Source organism: Neovison vison, chromosome 11, assembly GCF_020171115.1.
Source record: "Neovison vison isolate M4711 chromosome 11, ASM_NN_V1, whole genome shotgun sequence".
NCBI lineage: Eukaryota > Metazoa > Chordata > Mammalia > Carnivora > Mustelidae > Neogale > Neogale vison.
The window spans coordinates 119,089,154-119,112,674 of record NC_058101.1 but is presented as its reverse complement, the minus strand read 5'-3'; the positions used below and the strand labels follow the sequence as shown (position 1 = coordinate 119,112,674).

Here is a 23,521-nt window from a genome sequence, read left to right as displayed (position 1 = left end):
CTTCACCCACTCCCCCTGCTTTTATCCCTTCTCTTGCTGTGCCTCTCCCTGTCAAATAAATAATTTTTTAAAAAACTTTAAAAAAATAAAAAATAAAGGATAAAATCTCTTTAAAAATAAAATTAAAACATATTATGAGCACAGAATACCAACAAATTAGACGGTCTAGAAGAAATGGATACATTCCTAGAGACGTATAAACTACCAAAACTGAACCAGGAAGAAATAGAAAACCATACCAGCAAGGAGATTGAAGCAGTCATCAAAACCTCCCAACAAATAAGAGCCCAGTGCCAGATGGTTTCCCAGGGAAATTCTACCAAACATTTAAAGAATTAATACCTATTCTGAGACTATTCCAAAAAACAGAAAGGGAAGGAAAACTTCCAAATTCATTTTATGAGACCTTGATTCCAAAACCAGACAAAGACCCCACCAAAAAGGAGAATTATAGACCAATATCCCTGATGAACACAAAAATTCTCACCAAAATACTAACAGATCACTCACCATGACCAAGTGGGATTTATTCCTGGGCTGCAAGTTTGGTTCAACATCCACAATCAATTAATGTGATAGACTATATTAATAAATAAAGGACAAGAACTATATGATCCTCTCAATAGATGCAGAAAAAGCATGAGACAAAGTACCATATCCTTTCTTGATTAAAACTCTTCACTGTGTAGGAATAGATGGTACATACCTCAATATCATCAAAGCCATCTATGAAAAACCCACAGCGAATATCATTCTCAATGGGGAAAAACTGAGAGCTTTCACCTAAGGTCAGGAACACAGCAGGGATGTCCACAATCACCACTGCAGTTTGGCAATGTGTCTAGACTAGAAGTTCTAGCCTCATCAATCAGACAACAAAAAGGAACAAAAGACATATCAATCAGCAAAGAAGTAGTCAAACTCCTACTCTTTGTAGATGATATGATACTATATGTGGAAAACCCAAAAGACTTCACCCCAAAACTGCTAGAACTCAAACAGGAATTCAGTAAAGTGGCAGGATATAAAATCAATGCACAGAAATCAGCTGCATTTCTATACACCAGCAGCAAGACAGAAGAAAGAGAAATTAAGGAGCCAATACCATTTACAATTGCACCCAAAATCATAAGATTCCTAGGAATAAATCTAACCAAAGAGGCTAAGACTCTGTACTCAGAAACTATGAAATTCTCATGAAAGAAACTAAGGAGACACAAAGAAATGGAAAATCATTCCATGCTCATGGATTGGAAGAAAAAATACTGTGAAGATATCTATGCTACCTAGAGCAATCTACACATTTAATGCAATCCCTATCAAAATATCAATTTTTTCACAGAAATGGAACAAATAATCCTAAAATTTGTATGGAACAAGAAAAGACCCTGAACAGCCAGAAGAATGTTGAAAAAAAAAAAGAAAAGCTGGTAGCATCACCATTCCAGACTTCAAGCTCTATTACAAAGCTGTCATCATCAAGACAGTATAGTACTGGCACAAAAACAGACACATAGATCAACAGAACAGAACAGAGAGCCCAGAAATGGACCCTCGATTCTATGGTCAACCAATCTTTGACAAAGCAGAAAAGAATGTCCAATGGAAAAAAGACAGCCTCTTCAACAAATAGTGTTGGGAAATTGGACAGCCACGTGCAGAAGAATGAAACTGGACAAATTCCTTACACCATACACAAAAACAGACTCAAATAGATGAAAGACCTCAATGTGAGACAGGAGTCCATCAAAATCTTAGAGAAGAACACAGGCAACAACCTCTTTAACCTCAGCCACAGCAACTTCTTCCTAGACCATCACCAAAGGCAATGGAAGCAAAGGCAAAAAATGAAGTACTTGGATTTCATCAAGACAAAAAGCTTTTTTTTCATCAAGACAAAAACCTTTTCACAGCAAAGGAAACAGTCAACAAAACCAAAAGACAACTGACAGAATGGGAAAAGATATTTGCAAACGACATATCGGATAAAGGGCTAGTACCCAAAAATCCATAAAGAACTTAACAAACTTAACACCCAAAGAACAAATAATCCATTCAAGAAATGGGCAGAAGACATCCAAATGGCCAACAGACCATTTGGAGAAGTGCTCCACATCACTCAGCATCAGGAAAATACAAATCAAAACCACAATGAGATACCACCTCACACTAGTCAGAAAGGCTAAAATTAATAAGTGAGGAAACAACAGATGTTGGTGAGGATGGGAAGAAAGGGGAACCTCCCTACACTGTTAGTAAGAATGCAAGCTGGTGCAGCCACTCTAAAAAACAGTGTGGAGGCTCCTCAAAAAGTTGCAAACAGAGGTACCTATGACCTAGCAATTGTACTACTGGGTATTTCCCCCAAAGATAGAAATGCAGTGATCCAAACGGGCATCTGCACCCCAATGTTTATAGCAGCAATGTCCACAATAGTCAAACTATGGAAAGAGCCCAGATGTCCATGGATATATTAATAGATAAAGAAGATGTGATATGTGTGTGTGTGTGTGTGTATATGTATGTGTGTATATATATATATATATATATATATATTGCAGTCACCAAAAATGAAATCTTGCCATTTGCAATGATGTGAATGGGACTAGAAGGTATTATGCTAAGCAAAATAAGTCAATCAGAGAAAGACAATTTTATGATCTCACTGATACATGGAATTTAAGGAACAAGGCAGAGGATCATAGGGGAAGAGAGGAAAAAACAAAACAAGAAGAAACCAGAGAGGGAAACAAACCATAAGAGACTCTTAATCTCAGGACACAAACTGAGGGTTGCTAGAATGGAGGGGGTGGGAGGGATGGGGTGACTGGGTAATAGACACTGGGGAGGGCATGTGTTCTGGTTAGCACTGTGTTTTATGTAGGACTGATAAATCACAGACCTGTACCCATGAAATAATACATCATATGTTAAAAATAAAAAACAAATAAATAAAAATTTTGAAAATGTTTTTTGGGGGCACCTGGGTGGCTCAGACAGTTAAGCATCTGACTCGGTTTTGGCTCAGGTCATCATCCTGTGGTCCTGGGATGGAGCCTAATGGGTTCTGTGCTCAGCAAAGAGTCGGCTTGAGATTCTCTCCTTCCCCCTTGCCCTCTGACCCTCCCACCAGCATGCATGCCTGTGCTCACACACTCTCCAATAAATAAACAAATAAAATCTTTAAAAAAAATTTTTTTGATACAGTGGATTCAATAAAATGTTATTAAGCATTTTTAAAAAATAAGTCTGTTTTAAACTGCAATGCAATATATGCTTCCATTTGCAATGAACAGTCCATCTTGCTATGATAAGAACAAACATAGGAGCTATATTAGGGAAGCAGACACAACTCTGAACGCATAAACTCCCCTAATGTCAATTAAATGTATAAACTCCTCAATGTCAATTAAACATTTAGTAAGTAAATATAGAATATGAAAATTAATCAAAATTCATGAAGCAGAAGAAAGATGAATGGGAGACAAACTTGCCTGGTTTGAAAAGCATATTACGAGACAACTCAAGATTAGGGGAAGACCACATGATCACCATCATCCTGCTTTTGTTTTCGTTTTATTTAGTTGCTTATGACATAGTTATTACAAAAAAAGGGGTTAATTCTGACAGTCAAGGACAAGAGAAATTTCTCTGAATTTATAGCTCCAGACTTTATACCCCTGGTTGTTATACTCACTCAATTAGCCAAGAAAATAATCTCCAACAAAATTGCTCAGGATGACATAATCATTTCCATATGGGTGAATATATTTAAACTCTATGAAGATTTAGAATTAGGTATAAAAATGATTTAGAAAATCAAACTAATAGTGAAGCAGGTAAAGAATTTAAAACAAAAACAGTATTAAATTTATAAAAGGAGTTTAAAAATGTTTCATTGGACAAGTTATAAAAGATTTAGATTGAGATACTTAATAGTTTGTGAAGTAGGTTTGAAATGTGAAATGTCCATAAACTTCATTTTTGTTTTCAGTTGTTTTTGTTTTGTTTTGTTTTTTAATTGAAGTATAATTGATAATCCCAGCTATAATTTTTTTTAAAAATCAGAGTTATCCACAAAGAACTTTTTATCTAGCTATGATGGATTAGCTGTTCCAAACCAAGCATTCTCCTAAGAACAACCATAAAAATAAATAAAATACAAGGTGCAACTATTTGAAAAGTTCTCTCTGATGAGAGTAAGCAAAGCAGAACTTGCAGGGCCACGTTCCTGGAAAGCAGGGAACACAAAGGCAAACCCAGCATTCTGTGCCCTTTCCTATCAAGGCAAATTCCGCACAATTTGTGGGGTAAAATTCAGAAAAAACAGAAAGAAGTTGCTAGAGGCTAAAAAGCTGAGCAAATATTTAAGCAGCCAGCGATATAGGAAATTCCCAACTTTTAATGTTTATGGACCCTCAGGGAAGCTATCTGTGCTTAAACATCTCCCACTAAGGTCAAAATGACTAGCAAAACCTCAAAGCAAAGGCTCTCTTTCTGCCTGGAGCACATATGTCTGCGTGTTCAAAAAATAACCAAAAAGGAGTATTCCAAACAAAAAGATAAGAAAAACAAAACAAACCTCCCTGCTTTCCATAAGATTAAAGTCATACAGCCTTAAAATGCTAAAATCACAAGATAAAGTCTGGAACTTTCTGTAATGTCCTTCAACATCATGATTTGTAACTATTTATGTAGAAAACATACATAACCCTGCACCGAACGTTTCCTCCCCAAAGTACTCTTTTCTTTGTCAAGATAATATATCCCAGGCAGCTGTCCTAACTTGGGTTCAAACAAAACTCTTTTCCTTTCTCTTTAAAAATTTTTAAAAGGTTTATTCATTTTGCATTGACATTTCCTGGTGCACTCAGCTGGATATGAGAGCAACTCTCGTGAGATCACCTGGGGGTCCTCTGTAACTTGGCCCTGGGTACCAGCTGGGTTTATGGCCCTCTGACTTCTCAGCACCTCACAGATGTGTCAGATGAGCTCTCCTGATATCTGGACCTCCTTAATTTGAGTTGATAGTCCTGACTTTTATTCAAATTGTTGAGCGTTACAGGGAATGTTCTCAAGGTGGGCATAATCTAGAGGAGTTGGAGTTGATGGGTGGGCTGTTTTAATTTGGCATTATATTATCAATTTACTACTAACATAAGGCTTGAGTAAATTTTCTGGCTAGAAATATGAGAGAATGATTCACTCAGCTCTTGAAGAATAGGGACATTTGCCCCTTGTGGCCAAATGAGGCTTTCAGGTGACAGAAAGCCTAGTAGAAGTGTCAGAGAGAGAACTGTAGGGGTCCCATAGGAAATGTCCTGTCTCATAAGGTAATTAATCATTGGCTAATCCAAGAACACACACATAAAGACTGATCATTCAGTGATCCCAGCCCCCTTAATGGTCCTAGACCTCACTGAGAGAATCCAAGACACACCAGAGGGTGTATCACAAGTCTTGAAAGTATCTCTCACAAGCAGTCCCCTCTCGATGCACCACACTTAATACCCTTAGCTCTTACTCAAGCCTCATTCTAGAAATAAAACTGAAACCAAAAGGAATGGGGAACCATGCTTCATAAGCTGCACAGCCCCTGGAAAAACAATCATCCCCACAGGAAACTCCGGCAGGCTAGAGGTACAATACATTGTAGACCGTGTACTTGCAAGTGCGTACTATTGGGAAAATTTAAGGATAACCTGAGTCTCAGATCCCAAGTGCAGTTCTTTGGATATGTCAGGATTAGTTTTCTTGTGCACAAAATTAAAGAAAGCCAGCTCTAAGACTAAGCAGGCAGAAACTAACAAGCCATCTGGTTGAATCAGCAAAGCTCCTGGTTTTGGGGGAGGAACCAATGCTGGAGAAGGTACTCTGGGCTTCATTTGCTTTGTATTGTTCTGCTTTGTTTTTCCCTCTGAGCTTCATTTGGTTTCTCTGTTGCTATCTGTGGCCAAAATTGACCATGTTCTAACTGGCAGTGGAAAATAACTACTTAATGGATCATAAATGGTATAGTGCTATTTTGCCATCAGACTTGCTTTAATCAAAGGAGGGTATTTGGAAAGTGGGAATTTCATGTCCTCTCCACACATATTACTGAAACAGAAGTTCAATTTTGTTTGCAGCTCCTTTGTGTATGTATATCCATATCTGTTACCAATGAGATTATTTTCTCTACTTCCAGATGGTATTGCTAGAATTAATTTGTGAAGGAGCTCTATTTCATGAAGTTTAAAGGCAAGAGCTTGTAGAAATGGGCATTCTAAAACTCAAAGGTAAAAACAACTCTAATGCTTTTCAGGTTCACATCAATCTGGGATAAAATTCCATACATTCAGGCTTTTATGTTGCTCCATAATAAAGCTACCTCACGGGAAGGAACCCAACTGATGATCTGAACAGATGAGAGTAGACAAAAATTTCCGACACCTGACCCCCTTCCCAAGAGTCAAAATAATGAGGAATGGGGGAGGAAGAGAGGCAGACCCTGGAAATCCTACAACCACCTAGCCAGACACAGACACAAGGACCAATGCCCAACCCACTGCCAGTTCCTCCACCTCCTCCAGGGACCTGAGAAGCAAGCAGAGAAAAAGACCTTTCTGCAGGAGTGAGAGACAGGAAATGAAGATAAGAGCAAGTGAGTCCAGACTTGGAATCTGTCTCTGGCCTCGCAGGCAGCAGCCTTAACACCTCTGCCTCCACCTCTCCTCCTGCTCTGGTACCACCACCTGGGCCGCTGAAGCTGCGGTTTCTAGACCATCCCCGGCGCCTTCCCCACCATCAACTCCTGCTCCTCCCACCCTCACTCTCCAGGAGCCCAAAGCCCCCCAGGCTATTGGGCCTCCTCCTTATGAAGTTCAAACTGGAGCAAATCCCACATCAGCATGACGAGGCCTGAGGGAACTCCTGAACTTAAACCGCTCACTTCATATTTCCTCCGCAGGAAGACTGACAGCAGGGAACAAACTGTTGAGTGGACACAGGTGCAACATATTCAGTATTAAAGCTAATTCAAAGTTGTTGGCTTAACTAAAATGGACATTTTTGTAGTTATCGACATCAAATATAAAGCAGAAAATCAGCCTTTATTCTACCTGAATTTATTAAATTCATGTTTAACTTAAAATGATAGCTAAACTTGTCTGTCTCATGAAGTTTTCATGGGCACTTGTCAAGAGCAAATAGGCAAAACAAAGCTTATAGCCTTCAAAATCTCTGGTAAATTAAAACTTTGAAGTTTTGCTCATCTATATGATAAATTGGGTTGACTTCATTGGATATTTAAGTTTTTCCAAATAAGATAAAATACAGAAACATTTAATACTAAACATAAGGTCTGTTTGCTTTTGTCTTATATATTACAGAGAAACTAAGATATTTGTAAGTATCATGTCAGTAAACATGTTTTACACTTTATTAAAAATTATACTACGAAAAAATTTCTAAAAATTATGAAATGTATTCATAAATTTGCCAGTCTAAAGAATTCTAGTGTAATAGACAGTTCACACCTATTTACTACTTAGCTTTCACTGGAGAATAAGGTTTCTAAGAGTTAAAATTCTGAGGGCACCTGGATGGCTCAATTAAGTGTCCATCTCTTGAGTTCTGCTCAGGTCATGATGTCAGGGTCATGAGATGGAGCTCTGAGTGGGGCTCAGTGTGGAGCCTGCTTAAGATTATCTCGTTTCCTCTCCTTCTCTCCCAGCCCCAGCCCCACTCTCTAAGGAAAAAAAGGAAAAAGTTAAATTTCAAAATGTAGAGTGCCTGGCTAGCTCAGTCAGTAAAGCATGCAACTCTTGATCTCATCTAGAGGTTTTGAGTTTGAGTCCCACGTTGGGTATAGAGATTATTTAAAAATAAAATATTTTTTTAAAAAACAAAAAACTGCTAAATGTAATTGAGACTGCTAAAAATGATAAAACAGCTCTGTATGTAGGAAACCAGAAGACATGGGAGAAATGTATACAGAATGAAAAAATATTTTTATTGAGAGAAAAGAAAATAATTTTGTCCCCAAAAGACTGATTATTTTACACAGGAAGGCTTACAGGGGAGGGGGGGGACACCTGGGTGGTTCAGTCAGTTAAGCGACCCATTCTTGATTTCGGCTCAGGTCATGATCACGAGGTCCTGAAATTGAGCCCCACAATGGGCTTTGTGCACATGGAACCTGCCTGAGATTCTCTCTCTTTCCCACTACTTCTCCCCTGCAACACTTTTACACTTTCTCTCTCCCTCTCTTGCTTTCTCTCTCAAAAACAAAAATAAAAACAAAACAAAAAAAGGAAAGGGTTACAACAAAGTCTGAAAGAAAAGGAAAGTTGTAGAAGGTTTGTGAAGGGGAATCTTTGGAAAAGAATTTCATGCATGGTCAGCACTGATGAACATCAGAATTTATCCATTTCTTCTAGGTAGTCCAATTCGTTGACTTCTAGTTTTTCATAATATTCTCTTATAGTTTCTATTTCTGTGGTGTTGGTTGTTATTTCTCCTTTCTCAGTTGTGATTTTACTTATCTGGGTCCTTTCTTTTTTCTTTTTCGGTAAGTCTGGCTATAGGTTTATCAATTTTGTTAATTTTTTCAAGGAAACAGCTCCTGGTTTCATTGATCTGTTCTTTTTTTCTTACTATAACATGTATTGCTGTGCTCATCTTTATTATCTTCTTCCTTATGCTGGTTTTAACTTTTGTTTGTTGTTCTTTTTCTATACCAGTTTGCTTTTCCCCTTAAGTCAGGAACAAGACAAGGATGTCCACTCTCACCACTTCCATTCAACATAGTACTGGAAGTCCTAGTCACAGCAGTCAGATGGCAAAAAGAAGTAAAAGTAATCCAAATTGGTAAGGAAGAAGTTAAACTTTCATTATTTGCAGACAGCATACTCTAGGTAGAAAACCCAAAAGACTCCACCAAAAATTCCTAGAACTGATACACAAATTCAGTAAAGTCACAGGATACAAAAATCAATGTACAGAAATCTGCTGCATTTCTATACACCAATAATGAAGCAGCAGAAAGAGAAATTAAGAAAACAATCCCATTTAAAACTGCACCAAAAATAATAAGATATCTAGGAATAAACCTAATAAAAGAGATAAAAGACCTATACTGTAAAACTATAAACACTGACCAAAAAAAAAAAAAAAAAAAAAAAAAAACTGAAGACACACAAAGAAATGGAAAGATACTCCATGCTTCATGCGTATGGATTAGAAGAACAAATACTGGACGCCTGGGTGGCTCAATCAGGTAAGCATCTGTCTTCAGCTCAGGTCATGATCCCAGGGTCCTGGGAACAAGCCTAACATTGGGCCCCCTGCTCAGCAGGAAGTCTGCTTCTCCCTCTCCCACTCTCCCTGCTTATATTCCCTCTCTCACTGTGTCCCTCCCCTCTCTGTCAAATAAATAAAAATCTTTTAAAAAAAAGAACAAATATTGTTCAAGTGTCTATACCCAAATCAATCTAGACATTTAACACAATCCCTATCATAATACCAATAGCATTTTTCACAGAACTAGAACAAACAATCCTAAAATTTGTATAGAACCACAAAAGACCCTGAATAGTCCAAGCAATCTTGAAAAAGGAAAGCAAAGTTGGAGGCATCACAATTCAGACTTCAAGTTATATTTACAAAGCTGTGGTAATCAAAACAGTATGATACTGGCACAAAATTAAGACACATAGTATAGAAAACCCAAAAATGAACCCACAAATATATGGCCAACTAATCTTCAACAAAACAGGAAAGAATATCCAATGGCAAAAAAATAGTCTCCTCAACAAATGCTGTTGGGTAAATTGAACAGCAACATGCAAAAGAATGAAACTGGACCACTTTCTTACACAAGACACAAAAATAAATTCAAAATGGATGAAAGACCTAAATGCGAGAACTGAAACCATATAAATCCTAGTAGAGAACACAGACAGTAACCTCTTTGACATCAGTCATAACAACCTTTTTCTAGATATGTCTCCTGAGGCAAGGAAAAATAAACTATTGGGACTCTATTGAAATAAAAGCTTCTGCACAGCAAAGGAAATATCAACAAACTAGAGGCAATTCTACAGAATGGGAGAAGATATCTGCAACTAACATATCTAATAAAGAGTTGGTATCCAAAATATACAAGGAACTGATAGAAGTCAACACCCAAAAAACAAACAATGCAATTAAAAAATAGGCAGAAGAAATGAACAGACATTTCTCCAAAGAAGACATACAGATGGCCAACAGACATATGAAAAGATGTTCATCATCATTTACCATCAGGGAAATGCAAATCAAAACTACAATGCTTTATCACCTCACACCTGTCAGAATGGTTAAAAATCAACAACAGAAGAAACAACAGGTGTTGGCGAGCATGTGGAGAAAAAAGAACCCTTGTGCACTGTTGAAAGAAATGCAAGCTGGTGCAGCCACTCTGGAAGAGAGTATGGTGGTTCCTCAAAAAGTTAAAAATACAATTACCCTATGACCCAATAAATCACACTACCGGTATTTACTTAAATACAAAAATACTAATTCAAAGGGATACATGCACCTCTCTGTTTACAGCAACATTATTTATAACAGCCAAGATATGGAAGCAGTCCTAGTATCCATCATTTGAATAATGGATAAATGTACACAATGGAATATTACTCAGCAATAAAAAATGAAACCTTGCCATTTGCAATGACACTGAGCAAGAGAGTATTGTTAAGCAAAATAAATCAGTCAGAGAAAGACAAATACCATATGATTTCACTCATATGTGGAATTTAAGAAACAAAACAAATGAGCAAAGGGGAAAAAATAAGAGAGAGTGAGAGAAACCAAGAAATAGACTCTTGGGTGCCTGGGTGGCTCAGTCCATTAAGTGTCCAACCCTTGATTTCAGCTCAGGTCCTGACCTCATGACGAATGGGACTGAGCACCCCCCTACCTCAGTATCGGCCTCTGCGTTCGGCGGGAGTCTGCTTGGATATTATCTCCCTCTACCCTTTCCCCGGCTCCTGCTCATGTTCCTGCTCGTGCTCTCTCTCTCTCTCTCTCTCTCTCTCCCTCTCCCTCTCTTTCTCCCTTATAAATAAATAATTCCTTTTAAAAAAAAAAAAGAAAGAAAGAAAAGAAAGAGACTCTTGGGCATCCTGGCTGGCTTGGTCAGTGCAGTGTGCGACTCTTGATCTCAGGATTGAGAGTTTAAGCCCTACTTGGTGTAGAGAGCACTTAAAACTAAAATCTTAAAAAACCAAGCAAGCAAGCAAGCAACAGACTCTTAATTATAGAGAACAAACTGATGGTCACCAGATGAAAAAGGCTGTGGGCCTGGGTTAAATAGGTGATGGGGATTAAGGGCTTCAGTTCTAGTGATGAACACCCAGTGATGTATGGAAGCGCTGAATCACTATATTGTACACCTGAGACCTAATATAACACTGAAGGTTAACTAACTGGAATTGAAATAAAAATGTAAAATGAAAAAAAAGTACACTAGTATAAAATGAAAATCTGGGTTTTTTCTCTGTTAAAAAGACAAGGTTTTCTTGGATTGTTGGTCTGCTCTTGATAAGAAATTACAGTTTTTTTTTTTCTTAATCTGCCCTGTAAAACCAAGGGTTTTTGTTTTTATCAGGTCTTTAATTACTTGAGAAAACTAAAATGTGTCAGTATTAAAGAAGCTGATGATTGCTAAGAGGTAGATAAACCTTGTATAGAAGCTTTTATTGCCACTTTAGTTAAACAGATCACAAAGTTTAAGTTTTGCAATGATCTCCAATCCTATTTAGGCATGTGCTTTAAAATTTTTTTATATTCTCAACAAACTCCCCAAAACTTTAAAATTCTAAATAAAGGTTTTTTGACTAATTAGGCTTGTTTGTTTGCTATGTTAGGTTACATGGGAAACACTGTCATAACCTTCTTAGGTTATATTATGTGGTAAATGCTACATAACTGTTCCAGAAATTATATGAAATTCCTAAAGCTTTAATATGATGCAGAATAATGTCATCATTTTAAATTCCAATTACTGAAATATTAAAATTTTAGGTATCTCAAAAATAACCAGATTTACTTATTGACTGCATTATAACGAGCTCTCCTCAGAGCTTTAACCCTATCCATTGTTGAGTCTTTAGTCATTGACAGTTATTATTCTGATACTCTTGCAAATGTGTTTCAACTCCAAGAAGATTCACAAAAAGGACTTTTGACAAATATAAGTTTCTGATACCCTTAAGATCACAGAACACAACTAAATTTCCAGCACTAACAAAGAAAGTGCTCTCAGACAAAACTGAAATTAATTACAAGGGACTAAATGAATTAAGAAAAAATAATTATGGTTTTTATAACTCTGGTTTAAAACTGCCAGTTCTCTGCTCTTCCAGATTTAAGGAAACTTCTCCTAAGATACCTATGACTTACAAAAATAGGGTAAAATATTCCTTCGTGAACATATTAAAACATTTCTCTTTTCTCCCTACCCGAAAACTCCAGAATTTAGAAACTCTCAGTGATGAGTCTTGCTTTCATGACAGTTATTTATATAAGTTCAGTAAGAATCTGTTCTCCATGTTACAGGACACCACTGGAAACACTGGTTATACTACCAAGGCTTTGACTGGAATGTCCTATTTGAGAGACACATGCATAGACTCAGATATGACCAGACAACTTTAAGGAAGTACAGTGGACTGAAATGGTACCAGAAGAGCCTCTTGGAGATGTTGGCCTGACACCTTGCTTACAGACCTCCTAGCAGCCTTACCAAGTAGTAAAGAATGCCACTCCTGGCAGGTGCAAGAAACCTCAGGATATTCAGAGAACCTCAAGAGGAGAGGAACTCACTGATATCTATCGACACTGCAGTAGAATCTGATGGCAAACACTTGGCTGAGCTCTTGGCCTTGAAAAGTATTAAAGGTGCAATCTGAAATTCCTTATAAAAGTTCCAAGAAAGAAGATGTATTTAAAAGAACCTATATGTTTGATTACTATTCTTGCTGTACTTCTGTAAATAATTTGGCCAAGTTTGTTAAAATTGGTCTTAATTTGGCTATCTTTGACAGGAATGAAGATCACTTTTGAGACTGTATTTTAACAACACACCTTGGAATGTTAGATTTAGTTTTGATTGAATATCTGAGTGTTTGTTGTTTGCCTATGAAACTGGGGTGGATTCTGGTTTCCTCCAACATCTGGCTATGATTCTCCAAACCAAGGTTCCTAATCTCCTCCCATTTTCTAGCCTTAAAATCATTAGGAATGAAAATTGCCCTTTTTCCTGAAGCTTGGCAAACTGAAGTTGGACAACTTGAGATAAACTTTAAAGAGGTTGCTGTATTTGTACAGTATAATATATACACTATAACATATATAGACCATCTTAGTGCCTGTTGCTTTATGGGCCACACAGAAGGATCACCAGACACATGCTAACAACAAAGCAGAAAAATCCGTCAGATTGCTGCTGCCTGTTCCCATTCCATTTGAGCCTGATATCTAGAAATCTCACTGGCAGTGTTCAGGACTCAGACACTGGGATTCGAAGTTGTTCCAACCCTTAACCTGGGTTTTTCTCTGGTTTCCATAGAAATGCCTCTTGGTAATTTACCTGATTGCTTGCTAAACAAGGCAAAGTCTATCTGGCAGCCAATACCAATGGTTACACCTCTACTAGCTCCTCCTCAGAAATAAGAATTCATATAAATAGAATCAAACAGGGAACCACTTGGCCACAACAGGCTCTTGACCACCACTCCCCAACCCCTCCCACCAACTTTTGTTTCAAGGTGGCTGGGACTGGTTTAGTGATATTATCTTAGATAACCATTGGTATCAGATCAATTTTAGAGGGAATGAAAACATTGGGTTTAACTCTACTGTTACTGTAGCTTGGAATATAGTTCAGGATAAAGTCAATGATGTTATATATAGTGCCAAACAATGCAGGAAAACATCGAAGTTCTCAGATGACCAACTACCTCCAATATCCCCTCCATTAAAACAAGGAACCAAGTTACATCCTACACCATGTCAAATCCTTTTATTCCAAAGCCCTACTGTGCCCTCTATCAGCCTGAAGCAGTTACAGACCTCTGTCCATGCTCCATAAAAATGAAATAAAACATGGACAATGGGGAATTACAACAAAGAAAAATTTAGCGTTCTGAATCCATGTTGCTTCTATTTCTCATGCTGCTGTGACCCATATGTTAAAACAAAACAAAACAAAACAACTTCAAAAAACTTCTGCTTAACCCTGCACACAAGCATAATACAGCTGAGATTTACAAAACTGCTCTCTATCGGAAATTTACTTCACCTGAGGAGATAAACTACCCAAACAATTCATCGTCCCAATCCAAGGTTGAGAAATGACCACAGTTCAAGGTAGAATTGAAACTGTTCCCCATACGGTTGATGCAGTTAAAACTAGCATTAAGTTTAAAGCTTGTTTTTCAGAGAACTGTTACCCCAATCAGCTTTCGTGTCTTTTCAGACCCCACTAACAAACTCACTAGCCGTCTCTGCAGAAGCCCCGACTCCAGGGCAACTGGTGTGGCTCCAGCCTATGTAGAACAAGGCCCTACCTTCCATTCCTGAGACAATGGGTCCACCCAGGTTACCCCAGCTCTCTCAGAGCATACCCAGAGCCCCAAGATAACCTCCTGGTGAGGGACAGAATTTCCCCCCCCCCCCGTTCTAAAGTTAACTGCCCACCCCCAAAGTAAACATGGGAATCTATTTTACACATGTGTTTCCTCAGTGCACATGTTCCTGCTTCTCTCTCTGCCTCTGTCTGCCACTCTACCTGATGTGCACACTAGCTTTCTCTGACAATGTGTCACATTGGTGCCTTCAAATTGTACTCAGTGAATTCTTTTACTGTCCATGTATCTTTGTTATAAATGCTATACCAAATGCAAAACCAGACAACCTAAGCCAAGCACACTTACTATATCTGCTTGTTAACTGGACTTAATAGAGAACATATATAAATTTCAAGCCTTCCCACCATTCTTTACAATAAGTTCCCTGCAAGAAGGACCCCTGGGGGGTAATATATATGTATTATTTTTATTTATTATTATTATTATTACTACTTTATATATAATTATTTTTTCATACCTAGCAACAAAGGACTTAAGGTACCCAGGACAGACAAGCTAGGAACCCTGGCACCAAGAGACATAAATATATAAAGCTGACCATCGGTGATTCCTGAGGAAAAATTATTGATCAAAGAGGGAAATGTAAGGTGCATGGCTGGCTTAGCCAGTAGACCATATGATTCTAGATCTTGAGGTCATGAGTTCAAGGCCCACATTGAGTGTAGAGCTCACTTTTAAAAAAAAATCTTTTTAAAGGCAGAAATGATAAAGGAAAATTTTACCTTTTATTGTTTGCTGGCCCTGTTCTTAGGCTTCCAGGAAGCTACACTTTAACATTTGCCACCAAGGTCAAAATGACTCAGCAAAATCACAAAGCATAGGCTCCCTTTCTGCCTAGGGCGCACACTGCGTATCTGCATCATTCAAAAAATTACCAAGGAGTATTCCAAACATAAAAATAAGAAAAACAAAACAAACCTTCCTGATTCCCATAAGATTATAAAGTCATATGGCCATACACATGCTAAAAACATAGAATCTGTAACATTTAAGGAATATCCTTCATCACCATGATTTGTTTCCCTTTATGTAAAACCCATATATAACTCTGCACCAAACGTTTCTTCCCCAAGGCACTATCTTCTTTGTGAAGATTACATATACCAGGCAGCTGTCCTAACTTGGGCTTAAATAAAACTCTTTTCCTTTCTCTTTGAAATTTTCTTTTCATGCATCTGTTAGCCATCTGGATGTCTTCTTCGGGAAAATGTCTATTCATGTTTTCTGCCCATATTTTACCTGGATTGTTTGTGCAGTTTTTTGGGGGTGTTGAGTTTGGTAAGTTCTTATTTTGGCTACTAACCCTTTATCAGATATGTCATTTGCAAATACATGCTCCCATTCCCAAAGCTGCTCTTAGTTTTGTTGTCTCCTTCCTTCACTATGCGGAAACTTTCTATTTTAATGTAGTCCCAATAGTTTATTTTTGCTTGTGTTTCCCTTGCCTCAGGAGACACATCTAGGGAAATTTTCCTATAGCCAATACAAAGCAGTGACCACCTATGTTCTCCTCCAGAATTCTGATGGTTGCCTGTTTCACATTTAGGTCTTTCATCCATTTTGAATTTATTTTTGTGTCTGCTGTAAGTAAGTGGTCCTGTTGCACTCTTCTGCATGTTGCTGTCCAGTTTACTGACCAGCATTTGTTGAAAAGACTGTCTTTTTGTCATTGTACATTCTTTCTTGCTTTGTCAGAGATTAGCTGACCATATAGTTATGGGTCCATTTCTGGGTTTTCCACTCTATTCCATGGATCTCTGTGTCTGTTTTTGTGCCAGTACCATACTGTTTTGATCACTATCCCCTTGTAATATAACTTGGATGTCCAGAATCAAAATGCCTCCAACTTTGCTTTTCTTTTTCAGAATTTCTTTGGCTACTTGGGGTGTTTGTAGTTCCATACAAATTTTAGGATTGTTTGTTCTAGCTCTGTGACAAATGTTGTTGGTATTTTTTTTTTAAGATTTTATTTATTTATTTGACAGAGAGAGATCACAAGTAGGCAGAGACACAGGTAGGGAGAGAGAGGAGGAAGCAGGCTCTCTGCTGAGCAGAAAGCCCGATGCAGGACTCAATCCCAGGACCCTGAGATCATGACCTGAGCCGAAGGCAGCGGCTTAACCCACTAAGCCACCCAGGCACCCAATGTTGTTGGTATTTTGAAGAGGATTGCAGTAAATGTGTAAATTTCTTGGGATAATATAGACATTTTAGCAATATTTTTTCTTCCAATCCATGAGCATGGAATGTTTTTCCATTTCTTTGTGTCATCTTCAATTTCTTTCATAAGTGTTCTGTAGTATTCGGAGTACAAATATTTTAGGTCTTTGATTACAATTATTCCTAGGTATCTTACAGTTCTTAGTGCAGTTGTAAATGGGATCAATTCCTTGATTTTTCTTTCTGCCGCTTCACTACTGGTATATAGAAATGCAGTAGATTTCTCTATATTGATTTTGTATCCTGCAACTTCAATGAATTTGTCTATCAGTTCCAGCAAGTTTTTGGTGGAGTCTTTGGTTTCCTATATAGAGTATGCTGTCTTCAAAGACTGAAAATTTGATTTTTTCCTTGCTGAATTGGATGCCTTTTATTTCCTTTTGTGGTCTGATGGCTGAGGCTAGGATTTCCAGGACTATTAAAGAACAGTGGTGGAGGGGCGCCTGGGTGGCTCAGTGGGTTAAAGCCTCTACTTTCAGCTCAGGTCATGATCCCAGGGTCCTGGGATCGAGCCCTGCATCGGGCTCTCTGCTCAGCAGGGAACTTGCTTCTACCTCTCTCTCTCTGCCTGTCTCTCTGCCTACTTGTGATCTTTGTCAAATAAATAAATAAAATCTTAAAAAAAAAAAAAAACAAAAACAGTGGTGGGAGTGCACATCCTCATCTTGTTCCTGACCAAAGGAAAAAAGCTATCAGTTTCTCCTCATTAAGGATTACATTAGCTGTGGGTTTTTCATATAGGGCCTTTATTTAATGTTGCGGTTTGTTTCCTCTATCCCTACTTTGCTGAGGGTTTTTATCAAGAAAGGATGCTGTGGGAGACAAGACGGCGGGAAGCAGGAGGAGGAGCCATTTCAACCTGTACCCTAAAGTGAGCTGATTACCTACCAAAGAACTCTGATCAACCATGAAATCAGCCTGAGATTAGAGTTATACACTTCTGGATCTCTACGGGGGCAGAAGACGCCAGTGGGCAGGTAAAGCAGAATGGGAACATTGGACTGATATTGGAAGATAGACAAAAGGGGAGGGAGCCACCAGAAAAAAAGCCCACTGGAAAGTAATACCTCAATATGAGAGTGCCCTACCATTGGGGACCAGCATTAACTTGGAGTCTGGTTGAAAGCACTCAAAAAGAGCAAAGGATCGTTGGGGGAAATTGTGGAAATCAAGGCAGTTAGGGACAGGGGCTTGAGTCCCCGGACCCAGGACAGCCACCCCTGGCACTGAGCCAGAGAGAGTGCGGGCGAAGAAGCCAGGTCTTGGTCCCTGAGCCACCAGCGTGCCTGAGAGTGTGTGGGTGGCGGCTCCCGTGGCGGGCAGGGAGCCTCACCAGCGGGAAGAACCACAGCCTTTTGCACTCTCCATGTGAGCACCATGCTACCAGAGGCTGAGTGGTGCCCCACACATCCACCCACACACACACATCCCAGAGAGGTGCATGCAGGCACCAGCCAGCACTCTCAGACCGGAGAATCTGAGCACTCCCAGCCCAGGGCCAGCGGGAAAATCTCAGCATGCTATCGCTGCTTGGAACCCCTCTGGCAGTCTGGAACTGCCCAGACAGCGACAGCTATCATGGTTTTGGATACAAGCGGGAGTTCCTGTGACCCCAGACACTGTGACTGGGAACGTGCTCTGTCAGGAGCCAAGGGGGAATTTATGTGCTCTGGAGCACCCAGAGGGGACCAGACTGAGGCTTCTTTCTGAAAGGGAGGTCTGGGGGCTGTTTGCTTTCCTCTAAACCTCCAAAACCCATCAAAAGGTGCCAAGGCAAGAGAAAACAAACGAACAAACAAACCCTCCAGAGATCAAAAGCCTGAATAACTGGTTTCCTCAGAGCCCACCCCCTTGATGGGGGCAGGACTTAACACAGGGAACATCACTGCCTGAAAAACCACATGGCAGGACTCTCCTCCAGAAAGCCAGCCAAGAAACAGCAACAACAACAACAAGAGAACAACCACCACTACTTCATAGATACAACTTTTATTTTTAATTTGTTCCACTATTCTGGTTCATTTTTCTTATAGATAATTTTTTAACCTATTTACCATCACAGTGAGATGTCCAGTACATCAAATTCATAATAATCTTTTAACCTGAACTTTTTGATAGATATACCTGTTTTTCTTTTGCTTTTCCATTTTTAAGTTTTTTCAATTTAATTTGATTTTAGCTTAGTTTATTTTTTTATTTTTATTTTTAAATATTCATATAGCATTAAACTTCAAGGTAATCCCCTTTCCCCAGTCAATGCTACCCCTATAGGTAAACCAGTTTTTAATACCCCTTTATCTTAGGAAAGCTGAGTCCTTTAACAAATATATCAAGATACATCCAGGAAGAATCAAAATAAACTTCCTCACCCACACTGAGAATTTATAACCACTCTCCCATCTTTTTCTTCCGCCAGTGTTTCTGTGTATTTGTTTTTGTCCTGGTAGTATATAAATCTTATACTTGGGGTTCTTTTTGACGAGGTTCTTTTTTTTTGTTTTGTTTTTACTTATTTATTTTTTTTCTCTTGTCATCTACTTTATCAGTCTTTTTGTTTGTATACTTCATAAATCTTACCCTGGAGCCCATTTGGGCTGGGCCTTCTCTTTTATTTTATCTTTCTTCTTTTTTCCTGTCTCTCTCTTTTTTTCTTTCTTTCTTTTTTCCTTCTTTTGGGTGGGGACTCTTGATTGCTCAGAAGCGTTCCAGGGTGCACCTTGCCTGCACCACGATCAATACATTCAGCTACATCCGTTCAGCCATCTCTCACCAAAATGACTAGGAGGAGGAATGCCCAACAGAAGAAAAATTCAGAGGTTGGGCCTTCTGCAACAGAGCTGATGGCTATGGACATAGACAATATGTCGGAAAGGGAATTCAGGCTAACAATTATCCGGGCAATAGCTAGGTTGGAGAAAAACATGGATAACTAAATGGAATTGATTACGGCAGAAGTGAAAGCCACCAGGGATGATGTTCACAATGTTCTCAATGAGTTCCAATCTAATCTAAATTCTCTAAAAGCTAGGGTAACTGAGACAGAAGATAGAATTAGTGATCTGGAGGACAAACAGAGAGAAAGGATCAGGAGGAAGCTTGGAACAAACAGTTTAGAAGCCACAAAAACAGAATTGGGGAAATAAATGACACCATGAAACGTTCCAATGTCAAAATTATTAGAATCCCTGAGGGGGAGGAGAAAGAAAGAAGACTAGAAGATATAGTTGAACAAATTCTCCATAAAAATTTTCCCAATCTCACAAATGGAACCAGCGTTCATGTACCAGAGGCAGAATGGCCTCCCCCCAAGATTACAGAATCTCGAAAGACCTCAAGACACCTGATAGTAAGAATGAGGAATCATAATTGTAGACAGGACCTCTTGAAAGCAGCTACGACGAAGAAGTTCCTTATGTACAGAGGAAAACCCATCAGAATAACATCATACCTGTCCACAGAAACCTGGTAAGCCAGAAAGGGCTGGCAGCCAAGAATACTTTATCCAGCAAGACTGACATACAAAATGGATAGAGAGATAAATAGTTTCCAAGACCTACAAGGTTTAAAAGAGTATGCAATGACCAAGGTGACACTGCAGGAAATATTAAGGGGGTTCTATAAAAGAGGAAAAATCCTAAGAATATCATTGAACAGAAATATATGGAAACAATCTACAGAACGAAAGACTTCAAAGGTAACATGATGTCAATAAAAACATATCTCTCAATAATTACTCTCAATGTGAATGGCCTAAATGTGCCCATAAAATGACACAGGGCTGCAGACTGGATAAAACGACAGGACCCATCCATATGTTGTCTACAAGAGACCCATTTCGAACCTAATGATACATCCAGACTGAAAGTGAAGGCATGGAGAAGCATCTTCCATGCCAAAGGGCCTCAAAAGAAGGCTGGGGTAGCGATTCTCACATCAGATAAATTAGATTTTAAACTAAAGACTGTAGTCAGAGATACAGAAGGACACTACATAATTCTGAAAGGGACTATCCACCAAGAGGATCTAACAATTGTAAATATTTATGCCCCCAATATGGGAGCAGCCAGAAAACTGTTAATCAAGATAAAAAGTCATATTGATATGAATACATAAATAGTAGGAGATCTTAACATGCCACTCTTGGTAATAGACAGATCATCCAAGCAGAAAATCAATAAAGAAACAAGAGCATTCAATGACACATTGGACCAGATGGACCTTATAGATATACACAGAACATTTCACCCTAAAACAACAGAATACTCATTCTTCTCAAGTGCACATGGAACCTTCTCCACAATAGACCACATACTGGGTCACAAATCAGGGCTCAACCAATAGCAAAAGATTGAGATTATTCCCTGCATATTCTCAGATCACAATGCTTTGAAACTGGAGCTCATCACAAGGAAAAGTTTGGAAGGAACTCAAACACCTGGAAGCTAAAGACCACCTTGCTTAAGAATGCTTGGATCAACCAGGAGATCAAAGAAGAACTTGAGCAATTCATGGAAACCAATGACAATGAAGACACTTCGGCCCAAAACCTATGGGATACAGCAAAGGCAGTCCTAAGGGGGAAATACATAGCCATTCAAGCCTCCCTCAAAAAAACTGAAAAATCCAGAATACACCAGCTGTCTCTACACCTTAAAGAACTGGAGAATCAACAACAAATTAGGCCAACTCCACACACAAGAAGGGAAATAATCACCATTAGAGAAGAAATCAATGAGATAGAAACTAGAGATACAGTAGAACGCATCAATGAAACTTGAAGGTGGTTTTTTGAAAGAATCAATAAGATCGATAAACCATTGGCCACACTAACCCAAAAGAAAAGAGAGAAGGCCCAAATTAATAAAATTATGAATGAAAAGGGAGAGATCACAACTAACACCAAGGAAATAGAAACAATCATCAGAAGTTATTATCAACAGTTACATGCCAAAAAGTTAAGCAACCTAGATAAAATGGATGCATTCCTGGAAAACTATAAACTTCCAAAATTGAACCAGGAGGAAATTGACATCCTGAGTAGACCAACATCTAGTAAGATTGAAGCAGGATCAAAAACCTCCCAAAAAACAAGAGCCCAGGACCTGATGGATTCCCTGGGGAATTCTACCAAACTTTCAAAGAAGAAATAACACCTATTCTCCTGAAGCTGTTTCAAAAAGGAAAACTTCAAAAGGAAACTTTTCAGAAGGAAAGCTTCCAGACTCTTTTTATGAAGCCAGCATTACCCTGATCCCCAAACCAGGCAAAGACCCCACCAAAAAGGAGAATTTTAGACCAATATCCTTGAAGAATATGGATGCTAAGATTCTCAACAAGATCCTAGCAAATAGGGTCCAACAGCACAATAAAAAGATTATCCACCATAACCAGGTGGGATTCATCCCTGGATTGCAAGGATGGTTCAACATTCAAAAATTAATCAATGTGATAGAACAAATCAATAAGAGAAGAGAGAAGAACCACACAGTCCTCTCAATTGATGCAGAAAAAGCATTTGACAAAATCCAGCATCTGTTCCTGATTAAAACACTTCAAAGTACAGGGATAGAGGGAACATTCCTGAACTTCATAAAATCTATCTATGAAAAACCCTCAGCAAATATCATCCTCAATGAGAAAAAGCTGACAGCCTTCCCTTTGAGATCAGGAACACGACAAGGATGCCCACTCTCACCACTATTGTTGAACACAGTATTAGAAGTACTAGCAACAGCAATCAGACAACAAAGAGAAATAAAAGGTATCCAAGTTGGCAAAGAAGAAGTCAAACTCTCTTCACAGATGACACGATACTTTATATGGAAAACCCAAAAGACTCCACCCCCAAACTACTAGAACTCATACAGCAATTCAGTAATGTGGCAGGATACAAAGTCAATGTACAGACAGTTGCTTTCTTATACACTAACAATGAAAACACAGAAAGGGAAATTAGAGAATCGATTCCATTTACTATAGCACCAAGAACCATAAGATACCTGGGAATAAACCTAACCCAAGAGGTAAAGGATCAATACTAGAGGAACTACAGAACACTCATGAAAGAAATTGAAGAAGACACAAAAAGATGGAAAACCATTCCATGCTCTTGGATCAGAAGAATAAACATTGCTAAAATGTCTCTACTGCCTAGAGCAATCTATACTTTTAATGCCATTCTGATCAAAATCCCACTGGTATTTTTCAAAGAGCTGGAGCAAATAATCCTAAAATTTGTAGCAAATAGGGAATCAGAAGAGACCGTGAATTGCTAAGGAAATGTTGAAAAAGAAAAACAAAACTGGCAGCTTCACGTTACCTGATTTCAAGCTTTACAAAGCTGTGATCACCAAGACAGCATGGCATTAGCACAAAAACAGACACACAAACCATTGGAACAGAGTGGAGAGCCCAGATATGGACCCTCAACTCTATGGTCAAATAATCTTCGACAAAGCAGGAAAAAATATACAGTGGAAAAAAGACAGTCTCTTCAATAAATGGTGATGGGAAAATTGGACAGCTATATGTAGAAGAATGAAACTCGACCATTCTCTTACACCATACACAAAGATAAACTCAAAATGGATAAAAGACCTTAATGTGAGACAGGAATCCATCAA

The 23,521-nt window shown here is 38.6% G+C and overlaps 1 protein-coding gene across 6 annotated transcripts in view; it reads right to left on the bottom strand.

Moving 5' to 3' along the window:
- ABCG2 (ATP binding cassette subfamily G member 2 (Junior blood group)) overlaps window positions 1–23,521 on the bottom strand; it is a 161,425-nt gene that overhangs the window by 47,192 nt on the left and 90,712 nt on the right. The gene's annotated exons all lie outside the window — the stretch shown is intronic.